Below are 23394 nucleotides of genomic sequence, written 5' to 3' on the forward strand. Positions count from 1 at the left end.
TTCGGCAATTGACTCCATCGCTTCGAATTCAGCCTTTTTTCGATTCAAATCCCACTCCTCATTGAACCAGATGGTCCGCATCAGAGACACAATATTTTAGAAACAATTTTCGAAACTCACAGGCGCCAACGCGCCAAATGCGCCTAAAAAATCGGCCATGTCGCCGAAAAAATGAAGGCTCTGCGCCATCGTGGCCCCTGAAAATTGCCCCCTAAAAATCTGAATTTTCATAGTAGGTGATTATTCGAAATTTTCAGCACCACAGGTGAAAGCGTTTTCTATTCTTCATGATTTCATCATTTGTGCTTTTGTCTTCTCCAAGTTACAGCTACTTACTAATTCTGTTACGAAAACATCTTGCGTCTATATTTTCACTAAACGCGCCGTAATATATAGGCAAAAGAGTCAATTTGGCCCCTAAAAAATCTTCAATGGCGCCTAAAAATCGGGCTTGATGCGCCACGTGGCTCCTAAAACTCAAAGGTGAGTTTTGAACACTGCTGAGAACTAACTCGAATCTTCGTAGCCACTTACGTGGTAATCCCTGATCACGAATGAGACTTATCGCATAACTCTGAGATACCTGCAAATATTTCATTAACTGCCATCCAGCGTGAGGCTGCGCCACGATGCACCGCCGGCTTCATAGAGAAACGTGCAATTATTTATGAGAAATAATTAATACTTCTCGCCTCGGCAGATTTACCCGGTTTAGATCCTCGTGAAAGAGTGTCAAAGTTGATCACGGTCCAAATGAGCGCCATTCGGAGTCACCAGCGCCTGGAATTGGCTTTCAGACCGACTCCATGCCGACACCAGCTGGTGTCAGGTCATAAGGCTCGACTCCTTTTCCATGATGAGTCTCGGGCAGTGGCGTACCGTGCTTTGCGATGTATCGATTTATCTGCCATTTAAACCTATGGAAAAGGATCGATAAACGGGGTATTCGCAACGAACACCTTAATAATCGATTCTTTAACATAGCCTTAAATGGGGAAATATCGATATCCGATCATCACGCCTCGCCACGGGGTCGTCCTTTGATCATTCGCTCGTTTCCGCTAAAGGCAATTTGGTATTTTTCACCCGGGAGATTCAAGAAATTCTTGCAGCCGTTTAAAAAAATCTTCATTTTGGTGAACACAATGCTGGATGTAAAATAGATAGGCGCTTAAAATGATGAGCTACAGACAGTATTTACTTACTGCAAACTGTAGTTCAAATAATCAATGATTCCTTGGATTTTTCAGCTTTAAATAATTTAAACTATACTTTTTGCAATTATCGCCCCTCTTGGATCGTCCGTAAAAGCATCTATCGGATTCGGATAGGGAAATTTATGGCGAAGACGATGTTCCTAAAGCCTTGTCTCCACGGGACGTTTCATGGGATTTGTCCCAGGGAGAAATCTCACCTGCGACGTTGGGAGAAATATTGAGTTAGTTGCTATTAATCTCAGTGCCAACTAAGAGTCATTGCGGAGTCCCAGGAACGATTTAAAAAGAGGAAGAAGAAAATTTGTTTTGTTGTTTAACGAGAAAAAAGCGCAGAAGTTCCATTCCTGCGATTCGAACTTGGGAAAGATCCCGTGAAACGTCCCGTGGAGACGAGGCGTAATGTGAGTAAGAAATTATACTGCACTTACACTGCAAACTGTATATTGCAAACATATGTTATGTTCGTCATTTTCCAATACCTCTTTTGGAGTTAGAATCAGCCGAGAATATCCCGTACAACCCCCTCTAGTCTCCTCAGTTAAGAGAGAAAAAACATTACAAACAAATAACACGATTTAAGGTAACTGAAATGCTTTTCCGAGGGATAAACTCGGCATTTGAATAGTTGGCCGAGCGTGATGAAAGGATGAAACAATGGGAGAATATTCGAAGTTGGGTTCGAACCCGGCCTGCAACTATTTTAACTCTGCGGTGGGCCGGGTTGCATACGCTGGATTTTGAAGGCGAAATATGGAATCTGCCCACGGCCTTCATGATAGGGTACAGGTGCAACTTGTGTCTGGATGGAGAGTCGAGCCCAAAAGTTCCATCCGATTTTCGGGAAAACTGGAAACTAATCTCCTTTCCAATTTTCAGAGAAATTTATCTGAAAATTAATATTCAGAGCTTGAAAATTTAACCAAGAAATGCTGATCTAACTTTCTCTTCAAAACCAATTTTTCCAGGGTGTCTACTAGTTATGAAAAACCAATGTTGAGGACTTTCGGGGACTTCTAGGGGAGTTTTTTCAAGAAAATCGGGGACTTTTTTTCCCGAAATAGAAAGAGAAGGGAGCCAGTAGAGCGTTAAAAGCCGTATTTTATACGAATAATTTTACAAGTTACAAGTCATGTTGAACCGATGAAAACATACGAAAAACCAAGCAACACTTCAGTTTTTTCATTCCTAGTTATACCGCGCCGCCGCGGCTGGCGGGGGAATCTCAAAATGCCGATGTTTAGGACGATTTTTGTCATTGTTTGGGGACCTGAACAAGGAAATTGGGGACTTTCGGGGATATCGGGGACACCCTTCCAAAATCGGGGACATTAGGGACTCGTAGGGACGGGTACTGTCGTGCTAAGGAAGAACGCCGTATGAACATTCGAGAGTTGCCAAATTGTCCCGGATAAAACATGTATCTTCAAAGAAAATTGCGCGTATTTTCCCTTGAAATTTTCAGACGTTTTAGACGATGATGCGAACGAAATTGTCTGAAAAAATTGAAAAAAAATTATTAACGATTTTTCCTTGTAAATTAGGTTTTTATTGAAGGAAATATGGCAGCGTCTGATGGCTCATACGGCGTTCTTCCTTGGCACGGCAGGATAGACACCCTGCTTTCTGAGGGGGAGATTACGGAGCATCCGGATGTTACGACGTTTTTCCTCACAGCACCGCTACGCGTCCCTGCCCTCCGAGCAGAGCGCGGCGGCGGTCAAGCTTTCAATAATGCAGTCTCCCTTTCAGCGGACGACCCTCCCTCCCGCCCGCGAACGCGAGCCAGGGGGGAGGGAGCGGTTTACGCTCCGCGCCGGGACCGGCGATAAGTGAAAAGAGTGCTCTCAAGATCCGGATCAGGAAGAGGAGGCTTAACAAGGACGCGTCTCTGTAGCAACGGCATCGATCACATTGTAATTGGTCCATTACGCCCCCCCTCCACCCCCGCCGTCCCCGTGACGCGACGCTCTCCGGCTCCGACTACGACGGCGTCCCCTCTGTCCTCCTCTCATTCACGCAAATTTTCCCTTATCAATCATCAGCGACTTCTGGCGCACGCCTCCAGGCCGCCCGGGGTTGCCACGTTTTCCGGGGTTTTCCGGGATTTCCCGGAAAACCCGGGCCTTGAAGTCCGTCGAATGGAGATGTTGCGTATGTGAGGAACGAAGGAAGGAATTCGAGAATGGGCCGATCAAAGATTACGAAAAACGTTCAATTTCTGTAATCTTTATTCCCGTTTGTGACTCCATGAGGGGTGTTGTCTTGACTCTCAGTATAAAGGGACTCTAGAAGGGCGTAACTGCACTCCCATATGAACCCTGTTGGCCGTGCAATGGAGATGTTGCATGTGTGAGGAATTTGCGATTTGACTGTTGATTCTAATGTAAAAGTTGGCGAGAAACACGATGGTGCCACTGGTTTTCTCTGAAATCAACTCCCAAGCTCAAAAAATGCTCTCAAGTTGAGGCCAAAATGGAGGGGATATCCCACCCTACCCTGAGAGTCCACCTCTACATCAAGACAAACTCTCCATGCAAAGACAGGGAGCAAATACATTAGCAGGGTTGCCGTGTGTTCAGTTTTGGAGTGTCCCCAAATAAAGTGGCAGCCCTGTTAATGTATTTGCTCCCTATCTTTGCATGGAGAGTTTGTCTAGATGTAGAGGTGGACTCTCAGGATAGCGTGGGATATCCCCTCCATTTTGGCCTCAACTTGAGAGCTTTTTTTGAGCTTGGGAGTTGATTTCAGAGAAAACCAGTGGCACCATCGTGTTTCTCGCGAACTTTTGTAAAAGAATCAACAGTCAAATCGCAAATTCCTCACACGTGCAACATCTCCATTCAGGGGCTCAGTGTGCCCCGTTATAAGGAAACTCATGGATTTAGCCGAAAGAGGCACCTAAAGATGGAACAATCCACTGGTAAAAGTTTTAGCTTGTGTTCAAAGCTCGATTTAACAATACAGCGTTACAAAGTTTACCAACCAAGTTGGTCAACTTATTCCCGGATTCCCTCCCTACGTTCCCTCTCTGAAATTAAACTTGAAAAAGAGTCTAGAAAGTATATTTTGTGTTGTCTGACACAAAAAATTACGGACGATACGGTCGGTTTTCCATGCTTTGAATTTCGGTTTCTGCAGGAATATTGACGCCATATTGTACCCATCTACGTCACGATCGGAACCGATCGAAATCTGCCACCAACTCCTTTTCGTCTACGCGTTGGCCGAGTGCGGGTACGTACATCGGGTTTTTTCCTAGGATTCCGGCTTGGATTCCGAGCCAATTTGCATGTCCGGTCGCCGAAGTCGCCGACGAAAGCGAGGGAAAGGCGGTCCAGCGGGTCCATTATCGAATCGTTATCGAATAAACCCAATCGATAAATCCCTATCTTCACAATGATTTTTATCGATTGCATTCGATAGCGATTCAACAATCGACCGGCAGGGGGCGTGGGAGTCGCCCCATCCTTTGCGTTCGGACGCCCGACCGCGGCACTTAAAAAGGAGCGTAAACTCCGCGAGACTCGAGCCCGGTTCTGCTGAAAATCGTAGGTGGAGCCAACGCGCTCGCACCGCTTCGACCCATCGAATCGCATCGATATCCTGACTGTGTCGCGTGAAAGTATCGATGATCGATATATCGTTGCGAGCGGAATCCCACGAGTGGGCCCGGCGATATTGTGGAGCAGTGGAACATGGGGCTAATAGGACTGCTCGGTCCTCCGCGATTGTTTCTCTCAGGTGGGCGCTAGTTGGAAGGAGGGGGGGGGGGAGCTTTTGCATCCTTGCTCTTTGGCGGTGATGCCGGATTTATGTCGCTTTTTGGTCCATCGTTTACCCCGTAAGTCTACATCGACCGACCGTTTCAACCAATGAGATCGCTCCATTTTCTAGTTGTCTTCTCTGTCGAAAGCTTTGTCTATCAATTTCAAAAATCAGCCTGGGCTGCAGAGAATCAGAGTTCTTGGGTTTCCCCCTTTTAAAAACCATTTTTCCAAAATTTCAACATAGTTACCTTTGGCAAGAAAAACAATTTGGCAGGATAAAGCGGTACATCGCGAGTTCGCACCTCGCGTCAGTGCGCCTTCAATTTTGCAGACGCAATACGGACATCCATCAAGCACGAATAGTTGTATCTCTGCGCCTTCATCAATGCGCTTCCTTTCCCTTGGTCTATTTTCCTTGCGTTTCTTCTGTTTGTCTTATTTGGACCGCGTTTAGTTGAGAGGAATGAGGCCACATCAGCTATTGCCGAATTCAACCGGACGATTTAATTTTGGACGAGAGAACGTTTGTGCGGATTCCTTTGAAAACTTTGAGGGATTTGCTTCGTACAGAAAATTCACTGAAAGTGCGAAAATCCGCACAACCGCGGCTACCGCCGGAGAATGCATCGTGTTTGGCAGTGTCCACCCCGTTCACCCGCGAGATACATCTCGCCAGATCGTGAAAATCCTGCACCTCTGCACCTCACAATTAATTTTCATAAGTACGATCCAAGGATCTACATTTTGCATCGTCGGTGAGAATTGGCAGAACTGGAGTCGGCTGCAAGTGGCGAGCGAGTGACACCAGGCCGGGCCCGACCGTAAAGCTCGCCCACGAGCGCGCTTCGCATCGTGACGTAGATGAATCGCCGCTGACCCCCCTCACCCCCCCCCCCATTCGCCGTAATTACCCAGATGAAACCAGGTGTGTTATTCGGCAACGGTAGCCGAGCTACTGGGTCGTCCCTCCCGGGTGCGGCTACGGCTGTTCGCCACAAATCAAAACCGATCCACCTATCTCCGCACCCCCCCCCCCCCCCCCGGTCAGGGTTTAATATCCGATTTCTGCTTTGAGCGCCGCTGCGACTGCAATAGAGACCCGTCGGAGATTCCCGATTTCATTAACTAGGGTTATTTAAAATTTCGCTGGAAGCCTGATGGTGCTACATGTTTTCGGTCTGCATTCAGCAATAAGGATCTACTATTTGGACCGAGTTAAACAGAAAGGAACCAACCCACATCAACTATTTCCAAATTTAAGAAGGAAATTTTATTTGTTACGAGAGAACGTTTGTGCGGATTTCTTTGAAAAAATTAAGGAATATCGACGGTGAAACTACCAAACCACGTATCTCGTTTGCGGTGTTTAAAAATCTACGCTCGCATTTTATTTTTTTGAAGTAGACCAAATCAATATCATTCCTTGAAATTTTCACAGAATTTTCTCCGCACGAAGAGGAAAAATCACAGAAATTTTCAAGACTGGACGTTGAGTAGTTTTTCATTTAAAAAATAAAGTATGACAGGAAGTCTGCGACGTCGCAAACCGAGATACGTGGTTTGGTAGTTTCACCGTCGATATGCTTCGTATTATACAGAAAATTTACTAAAATTTGCACAAAAATCCGCACAACCGTTCTAATACAAAAAATTTAATTGCCCGATCAAATTTGGCAAAAGCTGATGAAGCTTGGTTCCTTTCTGCTAAACGCAGTCCATTTCTGGCTCATCCATAAAATCACCTGTCTGCGTGCGAAAGATAATTACAACTCTGTTATTTCTAAAATGAGCCAGATATTGTAGATCTTCATGGCAAAATGTGGTCCAATGCCAAAGCTCATGCATTCATGATCGTCGTTACCATACAAAGAAACTGAACCCCATTCTGAGCTTGCAAAACTGACGCGAAAAACTTAACTTGCTACAAACGCACACGCTCATTGCTCTCCGCGATCACGCATTTAGGGTCCTCGCCAATTGAGCAACTATTTCGACGCCTGAGTGGGCGTTTTGGCCTATCCGACGAATTGAAGGCGAATCACTCACCGTGTAGCTCACTGACCTGATGATACCTATTCTGTAAACTACCTGCCGGCCCTCCAGCATTAATTCGGAACCCTTTCTCCTTTTTACGCGGTTAACTTAAAATCAGACTTACGTTATTTTGGCTTGACTCGACATGAAGCCAAGTTAGTGCTGTATAGGCGTAGAGCGCAAGACGAGTCGATTTCTCTAAAAGTTGAGCTCATGAGCTGGAAATCTATCCAAATAGTCTGATATGATTGGTCGGCTTTATCAGTTATCCTTTTTGTTTTGCCTATGTCCAGTGGAATCAATGAAAAACTAAAGGCAACTTTTGAATTGCCAAACTTTGCCGTTTAATACACCCGACGTAGGACGACTTTTAAACTCACATGAGCACAATTTTCCCTCCAAGTGATACGCTGTTTGGCGCAACACTATATTAACGACCATTTAGGAAGTCAACTGCAGACTTTTAAGGCCGAAACGCGTCTGCAGTTACCTTATTCCTTAATATTCGTTATTAGTGTTGCACCAAACACCGTATAACTTTGAGGGAAAAATGTACTCATATGAGCTTTTTCCCTCTGTATTGAGATTTTCAACTTGATTCTGATTTTTAAGGCACGTTGGCTAAAAAATTCCAACTCAGCATCATACGACCCGTGCATCTACCGCAATCAGTTTGTGTAAATACAAAATTCCAGCAATCAGGCTGCAGAGCTATCACTGTATCTTTATCAGAGGCCCTTCACTCCCTTCTTTCGGCGCGTACTGACGTCACAGGGTCTCCGACGCCCGACCTCATTGAACCACGCGCAGGCGGCGGAAATCCCTTCACGGCGAGCATCATTAGCAACGCTCTTTCAAACGACCCCATCGTCAATTCCCGAAGAGCCCTGGATCTCATTAGACCGCACCATCGGGGAGTCTCGCCTTCGGCCGGGCATTTGCATGGGGCGCCGTGCAATTACAGAACCATTGCGGCTCTAATGGTCGCTACGGTCACTACTCACCCGGGCGAGGGGGGCGGGGGGTCTTAAGGTCCGACCGCAGCCTTGGACGATGAACGGTCGGGTCACAATGGAAGCGGCCCGAGCCCGTGACATACCAGGAGCTCGGTCACTTCTGGTCGGCGGCGGCCGCGCCGAAAAAGGCATCGCCCCGTTGCCGTGTGACCGACTCCACTCCGGCCCTGCAGGATGTGCTCCGCCGCGTCTTGGCCGGCTCCGGTCGTCACGTCATGCGTTCCCCGGCCGTTGACGTCATTGACGTTAGGCGATGGTGGCCGAACGTTAGTCACTGGAAGACACTATGACAATGCAGCCGTGATAGCGAGGAGAGCCGTAGCTCTCACATTTTTTAACTCGAGTTTCCTTTGAAATTCATACGATCTAATGGAGATGTTGCATGTGAGAGGAATTTGCGATTTGACTGTTGATTCGGAGGGTATGGATTCGATCGACATGAATCGATCGAAAAATGAAAACGTGAATCGATCGACACCGATTCGATCGACAAATTGTTAAAAAACCGGTGTCGATTCGATCGACATGAATCGATCGAAAAATGAAAACGTGAATCGATCGACGTGAATCGATCGACACCGATTCGATCGACAACCGTGAATCGATCGACAAACCCCGTGAATCGATCGACAGTCGCAAATCGATGGATTCAAACGGTCTCTGGTGAGACCAACGAAGAGTCGAATCATGAAAAAAAATGCAGATGCGTCGAAATGCATACAACGGTGACTATATTCATCGCGAAATTCGCTTTATGACGATGCAGCCGTGATAGCGAGGAGAGCCGTAGCTCTCAACATTTTTGAACTCGAGTTTCCTTTGAAGGATGTCTACTAAACGAGGCTAATGAAATCGATGCATGTGTAGAGGAATTTGCGAGTTGACTCGAGAAATTCTTGTGTAAAAGTTCGCAAGAAATATATAGATATCCCACGCTATCCTGAGAGTCCACCTCTACGTCAAGACAAATTCTCCATGCAAAGATAGGGAGCAAATACATTGACAGGGCTGCCACTTTATTTGGGGACTCAAAAACCGAAAACACGGCAGCCCTGCTAACGTATTTGCTCCCTATCTTTGCATGGAGAGTTTGTCTTGATGTAGAGGTGGACTCACAGGATAGCGTGGGATATCCCCTCCATTTTGGCCTCAACTTGAGAGCTTTTTTGAGCTTGGGAGTTGATTTCAGAGAAAACCAGTGGCACCATCGTGTTTCTCGCCAACTTTTACATAAGAATCAACAGTCAAATCGCAAATTCCTCACACATGCTACATCTCCATTTAGATGGGATGACAGACACTTCTAAAACAGTATTTTCAAGCGAATTTTCGAGTCAATCCGATCTGTTCTTCGTGAATTCGATGAAATTGTTGACATAGGTGCCATCAGTAGAGCAACAGATCCATCAATCAGTTTGGACCAATCAAAGAGTTTCTCGCCAGATTTAACAAAACCCCTAGTGTTTCACGGGGTACAGGTTGACTCCCAACGATGACCCTGGTGAGCACCAACCATCCGTTACGTCCAATATGGAAATGCTGGATAGGATTCACACGCTCTACCCGATCCGACGCAAAAAATACGCTTTTTCACTCGTTGGTATAAAAAAAGACATACTACTATTGCCGCATAACGAAGGCCACGCAAAATTTTCGCACAGACAAACCGTCCAGTCTTCGTGACTTCACCCCGTAGGGCGTACGATACGATTAAAGTAGAGCCCTCAAAAAGGCTGATAGATGGCATTGCAGACTGTTGGCCTCACAATGTTCGTAGGCCCGACCAATACGTGCGATACACATCATACGTCAGATCTTGAAATTTTCAAGGAATTTCATGCAGAGCTGGCTGGGAAATTAAAGAATCAGTGTCACTATGAGAGCTCCGCTGATGCTGGCTTTACGAACGGAGCGACTGAGACATTCAACATTTTGAAGATTATGACGGATAAAATTCAGCTGCGTCATGGATCTTGGCCGACATTGAACTACAAAATACGCTTTCGATTATACGCAGACAGTCTCGGATTTTGAAGAGCTTGCAACGAGGCGGATTCTGCTAAATGCAATAGCAGACTCAACTGTTTCGACTACCACGACGAGAGCAGCAGATTCCACGGTGTTGCCAGTTAAAAAGGTGATTGAGAAAAAAAGTTTGGACGGATACGCTCAGGCCATTTCTCTTCAACATTCAACTTCCGTCAGTCAGTCAACCCCGAGCAGAGGCAAAATTCCTTGCGTTTTTCTCGGTATAGCTTGGATTCAGATACTTAACTTAGTCGACTAGATATTTCGACGACATTAAAACCATACTTTAATTGTTAAATGATGAGCTCTTCAGTTACGCAGTTCCCACTCCATCAGGAACACACAAGTAAGTAAAACTTAAAGAAATTCATGAAATTTTTCGAAAATTCTGATTTCTGAAAAATTACTGAAACTTGGTAAAATGAAATTTCACTATGAAATGCATGCATGCAATTTTTTATACATAATATTTTTATAAAATTTATTTTCTTATAATTTTCTTTTAAATGACAGCGATGAACTCAATAAGCCAGGAAACGCATAGAGACAGCAAAATCTCAATTTTGCAAGATTGGAGTCAAATTTCGAGGTTCCTAAAAGAATTCTCAATTGGACTGCATTTTGCAATTTGGAACTGTAAATTCTGGCTCATCTGAAAAAACACTTGTGTGCATAGGGAAATTAATGGCACATACGCTGTTTTTAAACCGGGCCGGAATTTATAGGTCCAAATTGCAGAATGCAGTCCAATTAATACTTGCGGGTTGCATACACAGCCCCTAAAATGTAGTTAAAACACGTGTAAAATTTGATTTTGCATCTCAGTTAATGCTGTCTGGCAGTCGATCAACCCGCCTATTTCGAATCCACGGGGCAACACTGGGGGGCCTGGACGACGCTGAAAGAAGAGCCGGCCGTGGCCGTTTTCTCGGAAGCCGAAGGGGGCCACGGCGGCGGGTTGGCAACGCGGCGCGAGACCGTGACACAAAAGGAGATGAAACTTCTTACGTGTTTACGTGACGGACGAGCGGCCGGCAGCTCCGGGCGGCGTTGCCGGAAACCCCGGTTCCGCGAGGGGGAGCCGGGCCGGACCCGGGGATCCGAGGGCACTCTGGCGACCCGGGCGCCAACTTGTGGAGCGGCCACCGAGTCATTGGTCTATCTTTTCAGAGTTGAGCATCCTCCACCGCGACGCCACGGCCGACGCGGAAAAAATCAACTAGTTGCATGCGTTTCGACTCGCGACTCCAGCTAAGTGCATTCCTACGGGATTAGCCAAAGGCCACGCATGGAATGGGAAAATTTTTGACAGCTGAGTCTCAGAAAGCACATGCGTAGGGACATGAGCCTGTGTCACACTATCAAAATACTCCATCAAGATATCAAGGTCAGGTGCTGTGATTGGCTTATTCGATGACTTGGACCAATCACAGCTCTTGACCCTGACATTTTGATGGAGTATTTTGATAGTGTGGCACAGGCTATGGAGATCGCAAGTTCGGTGCTGTCATTTTATTTCATCAAAAGATTCCGAAATAATTCCGATTTCCCAAAACGTATTCTGATTTGCCAAAGTTCCGAGGAAAATTCCGGGGAAAAATTCCGAAATACGCCCGGATTTAGTTCCCAAAATCGTCAAATTTGATCAGATAAATGGTCAAAATGGCGAAAAACCGCAAATTTCGAGGAAATTCCGAAAATACCTGAAAATTCCGGGGATTCAGAAGGTTCCGGGAAAAGTTCCGAATTTGGGGATTAATTCCGGGAAACGGCAGAACTGCGCAAGTTTATACACTTCTGTAAAGTTTGCCGAAAAGGTGAATTGCATTTTGCGAAAAGGAACCAAGAATATTGCAATGTTGCCAAGATTGTGTGGCTCCATTTGTCTTCGAAGAAAAACCTGATTATCTATAAACAGTTTCTATTTTACTCGCTAAAAACTGTAAATTTAGGACAAAATTTACCATGTAAATTTCAATTTTTTTCAGGATTTCAATAGTTATATTGCAATGGTTGAAGTTGCACAATCTCAGCAACATCACAATGTTCCTGGTTCGTTTTTGCAAAATGCAATCCAAGTTACAAAGGAACTGGCTAATCCTGCGAGACAGGTCGAGCAGACCGTCATTGATATAAAACGCCTGGATACAACTATTCGTACTCTTAGGATGTGCGGGTTGCATACTCAAAGAGCTGAAGGCGTTTCGGACTGCAAGGCCCTCACAGTACTGCAACCCGACACATCGATGGCAAAGGTGCGAAACCACATAGCTCCGTTTGAGGCGATTCAGACTTCCTGTCACAATTTATTAATTCTTTGGAAACTAGTGGCGATTTTCTTGAAAACTTCCGTGATTAGCAGAATTATTTGGATAAATTTCAAGTATATAAAGTTGCCTTGTTGTCCTTTAAAAAAATAAAATACGAAAGGAAATTTTGAAACACAGCAAAGGAGATACGTGGCTTTGCTCTTTGGCCAGCGGCGTATGTTTTTTATATCTTCAGGGGCAAAAGGAAGAAGGTCGAAAGAAGGAAGTTCAAAATTCCTGACTCCCTGATTTTCCGGAAAAATTTCCGGACCACTGACGCTGAATTTCCTTAATTTCTAAAAAAAATAAAAAATAAAAAAAAAAAATGCTAATTTGAAACAGCGAGGAAAACTTAGAAGCACTGCAATTGCATTGTATGTATGAAGTTGGAAGTTGAAAGTTGCAAAAAACGCAAAAAACAAAATATAAATGCTGCCTTCCAATACTGCCTTATTATACTGCCGTGCTAAGGAAAAGCGCCATGTGAACATTCGAAAGTTGCCAAATTTCCCCAAATAAAACATGTATTTTTGAGGAAACTACTGCATATTTTTCCTTGAAATTTTCAGATATTTTAGATTAAATCGTGAACAAAATTGCCACAAAAATTTGAGGAAAATATTCGTAATTTTCTCAGTAAATTCGGCTTCCTCTTGAAGAAAATATGGCAACGTCAAGGCTCATACGGCGTTTTTCCTTAGCACGGCAGTATACGTCCATGCTCTGAGTAATAACGCAGAATACAGCGAAGGGGTCGGAGACGCCACGACGTGACGTCACAAAGCCCCTGCGGACGGGGGCGGGGCTTTGACGTGGTCTCGGTTTGCTCGCTGACAAAACAATCGACGCGCTGTTGGTCACCGCGATCAGGACCCCAGTCGGAGCCTGCACTCTTCTCTTAAGCCCCGGTTCCACACGCAGCGCGCGACGCAGAGCCATCCGCGTGACGGGTTCGTGCGACCGGGTGCAATGATATTAGATCCTACCCGTTGTCAAAACCGTTGGAAATCGCTTTTCCGACGACACCAGGCATATTTTAGTTCGTCGGGCTCGGTCGCTCAAACATGTCGCGCGGTTGGTTTGGCGTCGCGCGCGCCTTGTGAAACCGTGGCTTTACTCACTGCCACTGCGCGATCCGAACATACGCTGGCCGTGTCGTGTACTTGAGGACACCCAGGCGCCACCGAGCCGCGACGCCGCACACTGGATCGAGTCGATCAGAGAGGTCGGACATAAAATTTTTAACTAAAAATGACGATATTGCTGTTTAATCCGTCACATTTTAAAGTTAAACGGGTGCTCACGGAGGGAATGGAGATGTTGCATGTGTGAGGGATTTGCGATTTGACTGTTGATTCTTATGTAAAAGTTCGCGAGAAACACGATGGTGCCACTGGTTTTCTCTGAAATCAACTCCCAAGCTCAAAAAAAGCTCTCAAGTTGAGGCCAAAATGGAGGGGATATCCCACCCTACCCTGAGAGTCCACCTCTACACCAAAACAAACTCTCCATGCAAAGATAGGGAGCAAATACATTGACAGGGCTGCCACTTCATTTGGGGACTCCAAAACTAAGAGCACGGCAACCCTACTAATGTATTTGCTCCCTATCTTTGCATGGAGAGTTTGTTTTGATGTGGAGGTGGACTCTCGGGGTAGGGCGGGATATCCCCTCCATTTTGGCCTCACTTTGAGAGCTTTTTTTGAACTTGGGAGATGATTTCAGAGAAAACCAGTGGCACCATCGTGTTTCTCGCGAACTTTTACATAAGAATCAATGGTCAAATCGCAAATACCTCACACATGCAACATCTCCATTTTACGAGGAATCCAACATTTAAAACCTCAAAGTTTAGTTTGAACGGAGTTATGAGCTTTCAAAGTTTTCTAATTCTGTCCGACCTCTCCCATTAACTCGATCCATTGTGCGTTGCCTCGCTCACCGCCGCCGTCACGACTGGACGGCAAGCGCGAAAAGACACCGGCCGACTGCGTGGGAAGATCTGAAAAAAAGACGGCATCTGAAATGGGTCTTCTTGAACGCGACTCAAAAGGGTGTTTTCTTGGGTGATTCTCACGGATTCAGCCGTTATCTCACGTTGCTCACAAGAGATCGAACTCGCGGCGTTGATACTAGGGTACATGCACAGTGAGCGTGTAGACATGCCCGTAATTTTGGAGGGTATGGATCTGGATCAGAGTCCGACTTTGAAACATGACAAGAAAATACTCTTGATTCAATCAGATTTTTGCTGAAATCAAAAGGAAATATACTCAAATTAAGAGGCTTGGTTCTTGATTTAAGCAAAAATCCTATGCAATCAAGAGTATTTTTTCTTTTCGATGTTTTTAAGAATCTGGACTCTAGATCCAATGTGTTTTTTTTCCTGTGATGCCCAAGGGCCCAAAAGAACGCCAATCTGTGAACTTAAAGTATCCCGAATTTCATTTTATTACAATGGAGAATCTATACGCAATTTTCTTACTGCTCCATCTGAAAGTGCTAAAAGAGTTGATTTCGCAGTATTTTTTATAATTTTTCCTGATCGGAATAGGAAAAAGTTAAAGTGAAGCCATGAGTGCCGTATGGCGGATTCCACTACCAATCGGTTATCGTCAAACTCTCCAGTGCAATTATAAACCACAGGCATCCTCGTGTTCAGTTCACTCACAGGGTGTCTAGTATTTTTTAATTTTGAAAAATCCTGATATTTTCCTGATTTTTTATAAAAAATTCCTGATTCTTTCATTTTGAAAATTCCTGATATTTTCCTGATTTTTCTCGACTCCTGGCACGATAGCAATAGCAGTAAGATTTCTCCGCTGAGATTTGTGTAAGAAAAATTCCTGATAAAACGTACGATTTTTCCGATTTTCCTGATATTTTCCTGATCGGCCAAAATTCCTGATATTTTCCGGTTCTTTCTGATGCTAGACCCCTTGACTCAGTAGTTTCCACTTAAACACAAAATTACAGTCTACCTCAAACCAAAACGGTATATACTTTCGAACAGGTATTAGTTAAAAATTTGTTATTCCCTCGTTTTCGTCACTGCCTTGGGCGGATCGAACGGAATATTTGTTGCTCTGGCGTCCGATGTCACTGAGGCAGTCGTGCCAGCGCACCGGTTCCACGGGCGGAAAATAACGGAGACTTCCTTTTCGGGGCATGCTTTTCGAGCTGGAGACGGCGTTTCCTGACCAAATTTGGTCGAGCTGCTACGGTAATACCCTCCTGCATCTAGCGCCTCACAGAGGAAAAAATGAAAATAGGATAGAACTGCGACCTTGGAGCCCGCACCAGACTGTGCACTCCCATCTTCGAGGGGCGTTGATTTCTGTCCGATTAGGTCTGGTTTGATCGGATGTGTGTCTCGGAGCGAGTATGCGCATACGCGTGGGATTGCATTTCCTCGCAAACAGGTGATCGAGGACTTGCACGTCGCTACGACTGCTCATTCAAGTCTGTTACGTGAGAAAATTCGCAAAAAAACATTAATCGATCGGTAAGGAAAGCACCCAGGACCCAGTCCTCCGAAAGGACCGTTCAAGCATTAAGTAACCTACTTGAAAGAGGGAGGGGTTCTGCGCAGTGGCGTGGCGTGCTTTGCGATATATCGATTGATCTGTCATTTAAACCTATGGAAAAGGATCGATTAACAGGGTGTTCGCAGCGAACACCTTAATAATCGATTCTTTACCATAGGTTTAAATGGCATAACAATCGATACATCGCAATTCACGCCACGCCACTGGTTCTGCGTTTGTCTTACGGGGTCCTATGCAGGAGGAGAGGGTCAACCAGTATTATGTAAGCCTCCGTTTTTATTGTATTTTTTTTTTATTTTACAAAAAAGTTAATTTTCTCCAGCTATTTCAGGCTTTCTCCTTTATTTTCTTACAAAATAGGAGACGGAGTGTAGGCCAGTCTTACGAAAGATCCATGAGGAAGGATGAGGGGTTGTCTTGCGAGTTTCTTACAGAGGGGAAGAAGGGAATAAAATTGTCTGCGAAACGTGTACTTTATACTTCATTCTTGAATGGCTAGACAGAAAAATACTTGCACATTAAGTCGTTTCTCACACGAGAGAACGTAAGTTCATTTCAACGCTGAAAAATTACCACTCACGAATACATGGCAAAAATGCACATAATCATGCGTTTTTACTAAAAGGAGCTAAATGAAAATGAATTAGATCAAGGAGAACTACGGTACATTCAAAGCTTATGCACATAGTTTCTTCTGATTCAATGCATTTCCACATAGTTCATTTAGCATACGTCCAAATGTAACGACCACTGAACATGGCAGAAAAGGCGACTTCATCATCGGATGCTCTCTGTCACGCGATGGTCTGATCTCAATTCGTATGACCCCAGACGAAGTATTGTAACTTCACTCAAGGGTTGCAAAATTGACTCAATTAATTTAATTTATTACAAGAATATGACTGTGCAGTTTCAGCCCAGAAGTATTCCGATTTTTCTATGTATTCAAAAGACAAATGAGCGAAATTTTAAGTCACAATCGCTCAGCAGTTCAACAGTAAAGCGAACATTTGCTAAAGGAAATGTTGCAACGTGGAAATGGATATACGTTCTTTCTTTCTCCCGACCCCCGACGATTTCAGGTCCTCGACCGAGGCGTTTCGAGCTTGAACCAGTGACATAGCTTAGATCATCAGCTATCGATAAGCTCCTATTTGAAGCTATGATAAAGAATCTATTATTAAGATTTTCGTTGCGAACATCCCGATAGTCGATCCTTATCCAATAGTTTAATTTGGTTCTAATAGACTATAGGGAGAAAATTATTGACTAACCATTAAGCGTAGGTTGCTATGGGTTAGTCTATTATCTACCTTCTTTGTCCATTGCAACCCCCGTTTCCACCAATAGGATCCGTCCATATCCCTGCTTTTATCTCCTTTGTCTATGGCTTTGTCTACCAATTTCAACAAACAGCCCGCAGGAACCAAAAAACATCGAAGTTTGTTCGAGCGGAAACGCCGAGCGATAGATTGTGAAAACATGTTTGGAGACACTGAGATGACCAAAAGTAGACTTAGCGAGGTAACCAGCACCGGGATATCCATGAGGCGACGTGGCGAGTGTTTATGAATGGAGTTGTATTTGGAGCGTGGTTGCCGGTAGCTTACGATAATATTACAATTTTCCACGCATTAAAGCACGTGCGCGTATGATCAGCCATAAATACCATTGGTCATCACTACAGAGGGCTGATTGTTGGAATTGGTGGACAAAGCGATAGACAAAGAAGAGATCAGATGAAAAATCAGCGAAATATTCAATTAGATACGCCCAAGATTCTACACTTAAAATTGCAATTTGCGAGCGGAAATTTGGCAACATTGAAATCAGGGTTGCCACAGAATTTAGAAAATGAAATTCCCTGACATTTCCCTGATTTCTCGGTCACGTTGTGGTAAAATTTCCTGACAATTGGACTGTCAAACGGAACTAGGTGCAGTCAGACATGAGCCCCAAGATCCATAAGAAACTATGCGTAACAAGGCTCACGTCATTATGCACAAAGTTCCGTTTGACAGAAACACGTCCAATTGAGGATATGCTAGATGCTTAAAAAGACATGATTTGAAGTAGTTTTCGGGGAAAATTTGTTGTTCGAAACGTCACGGCTACTCTAGAGAGAAAACATAGGTGACTGGACAATTTTTCCGACATTTCGTCATTTTCCCTGACACTCCCAGGTTTTCCCTGACTTTTTAAAAATTACCTGACATTTCCTGGTTTTCCGAGTACTCTCCGACTGTTACAACTCTGTTGGCAACTTTGAAATTCAGTTACGTTTTTTCTTGGCGGAAACGAAAATTTAACGTTTTTCTTCGGCGCAGCGTTACGAATAACGCACTGGGAAAAAAAACACATTAGATCTAGAGTCCAGACTCTTAAAAACATCGACAAGAAAAAGTACTCTTGATTCAATCAGAGTCTAGCTTAAGTCAAGAACCAATCCTCTTAATTTGAGCGGATTTCGCTTTGATTCAAGCAAAAATCCGATGGAATCAAGAGTATTTTTTCTTGTCAATGTTTTCAAGAGTCTGGACTCTAGATCCAGTGTGTTTTTTTTTTTTTTTTTTTTTCCAGTGCGTCCAATCGAGGCCGGATTAAAAAGAGAGAACGCAACGAAGCGACAACGAGGGTTGGGAGTGCAACGAGAATGAGATTGCGTGGGGACACGCTGCCGCTGCCTTGCGGAGGTTTGAGTGGGCTCCGTCGCGGCGCGGCCACCTTGAAAGAGTTGATACCCAACGCAGAGCGCGGGCGGACCGCGGGCCCTCCACGGGATCTTAAGAAATTTCACGCCCCCCCCCCCCCCCTCTCCCTCCCAACTCCATCGGGCCCCCGTTCCTCCGAAAAAATTCGTCGGACGTCGGACGTCGTGTGAAGCCGATTTCTCAACCGAGGAAGTCGGACAAAACCAACACGGCTGACTAATAAGCGGGACCACCGAAATTGGACCGCGTTAAGCAGAAAGGAACCAAGCCACGTCAGCTATTGCCAAATTTAATTGAACAATTGAATTTTGTACATGAAAACGTTTTTGCGGACTTTTGAGCGAATTCAAGTGAATTTTCTGCATATTACGAAGCAAATTCCTTAAAATTTACAAAGGAATCTGCAAATACGTTCTCTTCTAAAAATTAAAATTGCCCGGTCAAACTTGGCAATAGTTGATGTGGCTTGGTTTTTTTCTTCTGAACGCGGTCCAAATGAGACAAACAAAAGCAAAGCATCATGGAAATGTAGCTAGGGAAAGGACGCACGTTGATGACGGCGCAGAGATACAACTATTCGTTCTTGATGGATGTCCGTATTGCGTCTGCGTAATTGAAGGCGCCATGGCGCGAGGTGCGAACTTGCGATGTACCGCTTTATACTGCCAATTTTTTTTTGGGGCACAACCAACTCGACTGACTAATAACCGGGGTCACCGGAATCAGAACCGCACTAAAAAATGGACCGCGTTAATAGCAGAAAGGAACCACGGCACATCAGGTGTTTCCAGATTTAACAAGGCAATTTAAATTTTTACAAGAAAACGTTGGTCGGGTTTCTTTGAAAAAATTAAGGAATTTGCTTCGTACTATGCGGAAAATTCACTGAAATTTGCACACAGATTCGCACTACTGTTTTCATGTAAAAAATTATTGATGTGACTAGGATTTTTGGATTGTACGTTTTTCTTGGTTCTTTTGCAAGGGAGTGCTGCTCTTTTTTTTTTGCAAAATTGCCAGCAAACATTATTGAAAAGACAAAGAAAAAGAAAAACAATTTGGCAGGATAAAGCGGTACATCGCGAGTTCGCACCTCGCGCCATGGCGCCTTCAATTTGGCAGACGCAATACGGCAATCCATCGAGCACGAATAGTTGTATCTCTGCGCCGTCATCAATGCGCGTCCTTTCCCTTGGTCTATTTTCGTTCCGTTGCCTTTGTTCGTGTTATTTGGACTGCGTTAAGCAGAAAGGAACCAAGCCACATCAGCAATTGCCAGATTTCACTGGACAATTCAATTTTTTACAAGAAAAACGAAAACAAATTGGCAGGATAAAACGGTACATTGCGAGTCCGCACCTCGCGCCATCGCGCCTTCAATTTTGCAGACGCAATACGGACATCCATCAAGCACGAATAGTTGTATCTCTGCGCCGTCATCGATGCGCGTCCTTTCCCTTGCTCTATTTTCGTTGCGTTGCCTCTGTTTGTCTTATTCGGACCGCGTTTAGCAGAAAGGAATTAAGCCACATCAACTATTGCCAAATTTAACAAGGCAATTTAAATTTTTACAAGGGAACATTTGTGCAGATTTCTTTGAACATTTTACGGAATTTGCTTTGAACTGTGCAGAAAATTCACTGAAATTTGCAGAAAAATCCGCACGACTGTTTTCATGTAAAAAGTTAAATCGCCCAATTAAATTTGGCGATAGCTTACGTGGCTTGATTCCTTTTTGTTAACGCGGTCCAAATACAAATCGGCTGTGTGATGTGGACCTTCGATGTTCGATATTGATTGATTAATTAGGCACTCGGTCCTTTTCACAAGATGGCGACCGAACTCAAAAATCGAGAATTTTAGATTTCTACTTGACTGATTTTCACACTCTCTTGACTTTTCTTTCACTCGAATTAGTCTGAGTGTTACTCAACTTTAGAATTGAGGGACTTGGAAGACAAGGAGCATACGTCCAGTTTTTGAAAAAATTGAGATATTCATGATTTCAAGAGAAACTAGTCTTCATGCATTTTCTGTGAAAAACTCGCTCCCAAGTTTCAATTTTTAAGCATTGAAAAAACGACTGTCAGCTTTCTTTTTGCCATTAGGATCCATTTAATTTCGAAACTTCAAACACGCATTTCTCGAAATAGCAAAAACTGTACTTATGCGCCTTGTCCTGCAAGCCCGGTAAATTGCTGTTGCTAAAAAAATATTTTTGTTTAATATGATGAATATAAAGATAAATCTACAGGTGATATGCAAAGAAAAATAAAAATGATGCTAGATAAATGCTTACAAATACACACTGCAAATGGTTCGATAATCGGATCAAACTTCAGTCGATGCATGAACGGTTCTTCCAACTCACCTGAAACAAAAGTAAAACGTCAGATTAAAATTTAATTAAAAAGAGGGGCAAGAAACGACTAGTTTAGAAAAGTGAAAAATTCACATAAGTACAAACATGAAAAAAAAACAAAACAAAGTAAGTAAGCTTCCGAAAAGAAAGTATTATTTTCTAAAACTTGAAAATGTGCCTTCATTTCATTCGGCGGCAACCGATAACTACTTGGGAGTCGAAATAGTCACATCAAACCCGCCGAGTCGGATTCAGGAGCGTCTCTTTACTTCCACTTCAAATTTCGCCTTCATTTGATTCGGCTGCAACCGAGCACTACTTAGATGTTGATATAGTTGTATCAAACCCTTTGAGTCGAATTCAGGAGCGTGACTTCATTTGGACTGCGTTCAGCAGAAAGGAATCAAGCCACATCAGCTAATGCAATATAACTAGGCACTTTGATTTTTTACAAGAGAACGTTTGAGCGAATTTATTAGAAAATTATAAGTAATTTCCTGCGTACTATGCAGAAAATTCTCTGAAATTTTGACAAAACCAAACACAACCGTTTTCATGTAAAAAATTACACTGCCCATTTAAATTTGGCAATAGCTGATGTGGCTTGGTTCCTTTCCGCTTAACGCAGTCCATTCCTCCTTCGAATTTCGCCTTCATTTCATGCGACTGCAACCGAGCACTACTCAGGTGTCGAAATAGTCGTATCAAACCCGCCGCGTCGGATAGAGTCGTGTCGATTCTGCGAGCGCTTTCCGCGCCGTGTAAAAACTACCTCCCACGCGATTTTCCTTCGTCGTCGGCTCTTTCGGCTGGCAATGCGGCTGCGCACGACTCGTTGACGTGTAAAAGACGCGTTCGGCGTGGCGCCTCGTCAAACAACCCCTGTTCCACCGCGGAGCCTCGATGCGTTCCCTCCTCCGCGAGCGTGGTGAGGGGGTGGAGGTGGGGGACGGGGGTGTACCGCGGAGGCGCGAGTTCGAAAATCAATTGGGAGATAAGATCCCCGGTGCGCGCGCCACGCCACGCCACGCCACGGGCCGTGGACACGGGCTGATGATACCGATGCTGTTCACGCTCCGCCGATTGGAGTTCGCCGTGAGACCACTTGACGGCTGTGAAACGCATTCATCGTGACGTCACTCTTCGGGAGTGCATCCATGCATCCATGCTCAGGTGCCCCGTGGCCGTGATGTTATGATCCTGCACCCTGATTCTCCCAGTGATGCCAAGCAGGGACAGAATATATATCAGGATCTGTGAGAAAGGACTTATCTTCCGGGAGCAAACTGTCCGGAATAGCCGTATTTCGAGTACCTGTATAGCGAGAGTATAGACAGATGGGAAACTCCGAAAATTCATCAGGCCTTCACCGATGCCTCCGCGAATAAAATTAGGGCCCAGAAATGCAGCCAACCTATGAATTTCAATTATTCAGAGCGATTTATTAATACAATTGTTACGAACCATCGTTCATGAAGCACGTATTTGGCTTAGTTTTTGCATAAAACTCATTTTTGCGGAAGAACGCTCATTCATGTACATCCTTAGCCATTTTGGTGAGAATTAGAATCTGCAGACTGGCAGTGAAAGTTTGTGCGTTAAAAGTTGGTTAGAAGGGTGGCTGCACTTTTGGGCCCTAAGCGCTAAGCCCTCCATGAAGGAATCTGTCCATACTCTCGCTATACAGGTGTTCTAGCCATTGGGAGGAAAAGATCGAAATTGGCGATTTTGAGTTCTCGACGGGAAACCTTGTTAACATGTTGTAAACCTTGTTGGAGACTTGTAACCCGCTCGCGCTGTTGTATCTTTTTAAAAATAGGACGTAGATAATAAATAGACCATCTAACGGAAAACCACGAGGGACCCTATGGTTAGTCCATCATTTATTCCCTGAGTCTATAAGAACCACCCATTCTTGCCGAGAGGATCGCGCATACTCCCAAGGTTGCCATAGAAAACAAAATTCCCTGAAATTTCCCTGACGCATTTTGGTAAAATTCCCCGAAACGTGAAAATATGAAAGGTGGTTGAAAAGACAAAATTGAAAATAGTTAACAGGCAAAATTTGTTGTTCGAAACCTCAAACCCATATTCTAGGAAGCAAATGAAGGTGATTTAAGAAATTTTTCTTACATTTTTGTCATTTTCCCTGACATTTCCCGGTTTTCCTTGACATTCTCCGGATTTCCCGGATATTTCATGGTTTTCCCTGACTTTTTACAATTTCCTGATATTTCCCGATTTTCCCAGAATTCCCTGACTGTGGCAACCCTGTCCGTACGTCTTCTTTGTCTATCGTTTTGTCTATCAATTTCAACAATGAGCCGGATGCTGACTTTGAATGTTATTTTCCTGAGGCGTGGGAAATGGCGGGAAACTTGTCGACGGTGCGCGACCGATCT

General features: G+C 44.3%; 1 protein-coding gene across 1 annotated transcript in view; it reads right to left on the reverse strand.

Moving 5' to 3' along the window:
* The window catches only part of LOC109030280 (Talin_middle and talin-RS domain-containing protein rhea), a 94246-nt gene that overhangs the window by 59306 nt on the left and 11546 nt on the right, over window positions 1-23394 (reverse strand).

This window comes from Bemisia tabaci, chromosome 8 (genome assembly GCF_918797505.1).
Source record: "Bemisia tabaci chromosome 8, PGI_BMITA_v3".
NCBI classification, from domain to species: domain Eukaryota; kingdom Metazoa; phylum Arthropoda; class Insecta; order Hemiptera; family Aleyrodidae; genus Bemisia; species Bemisia tabaci.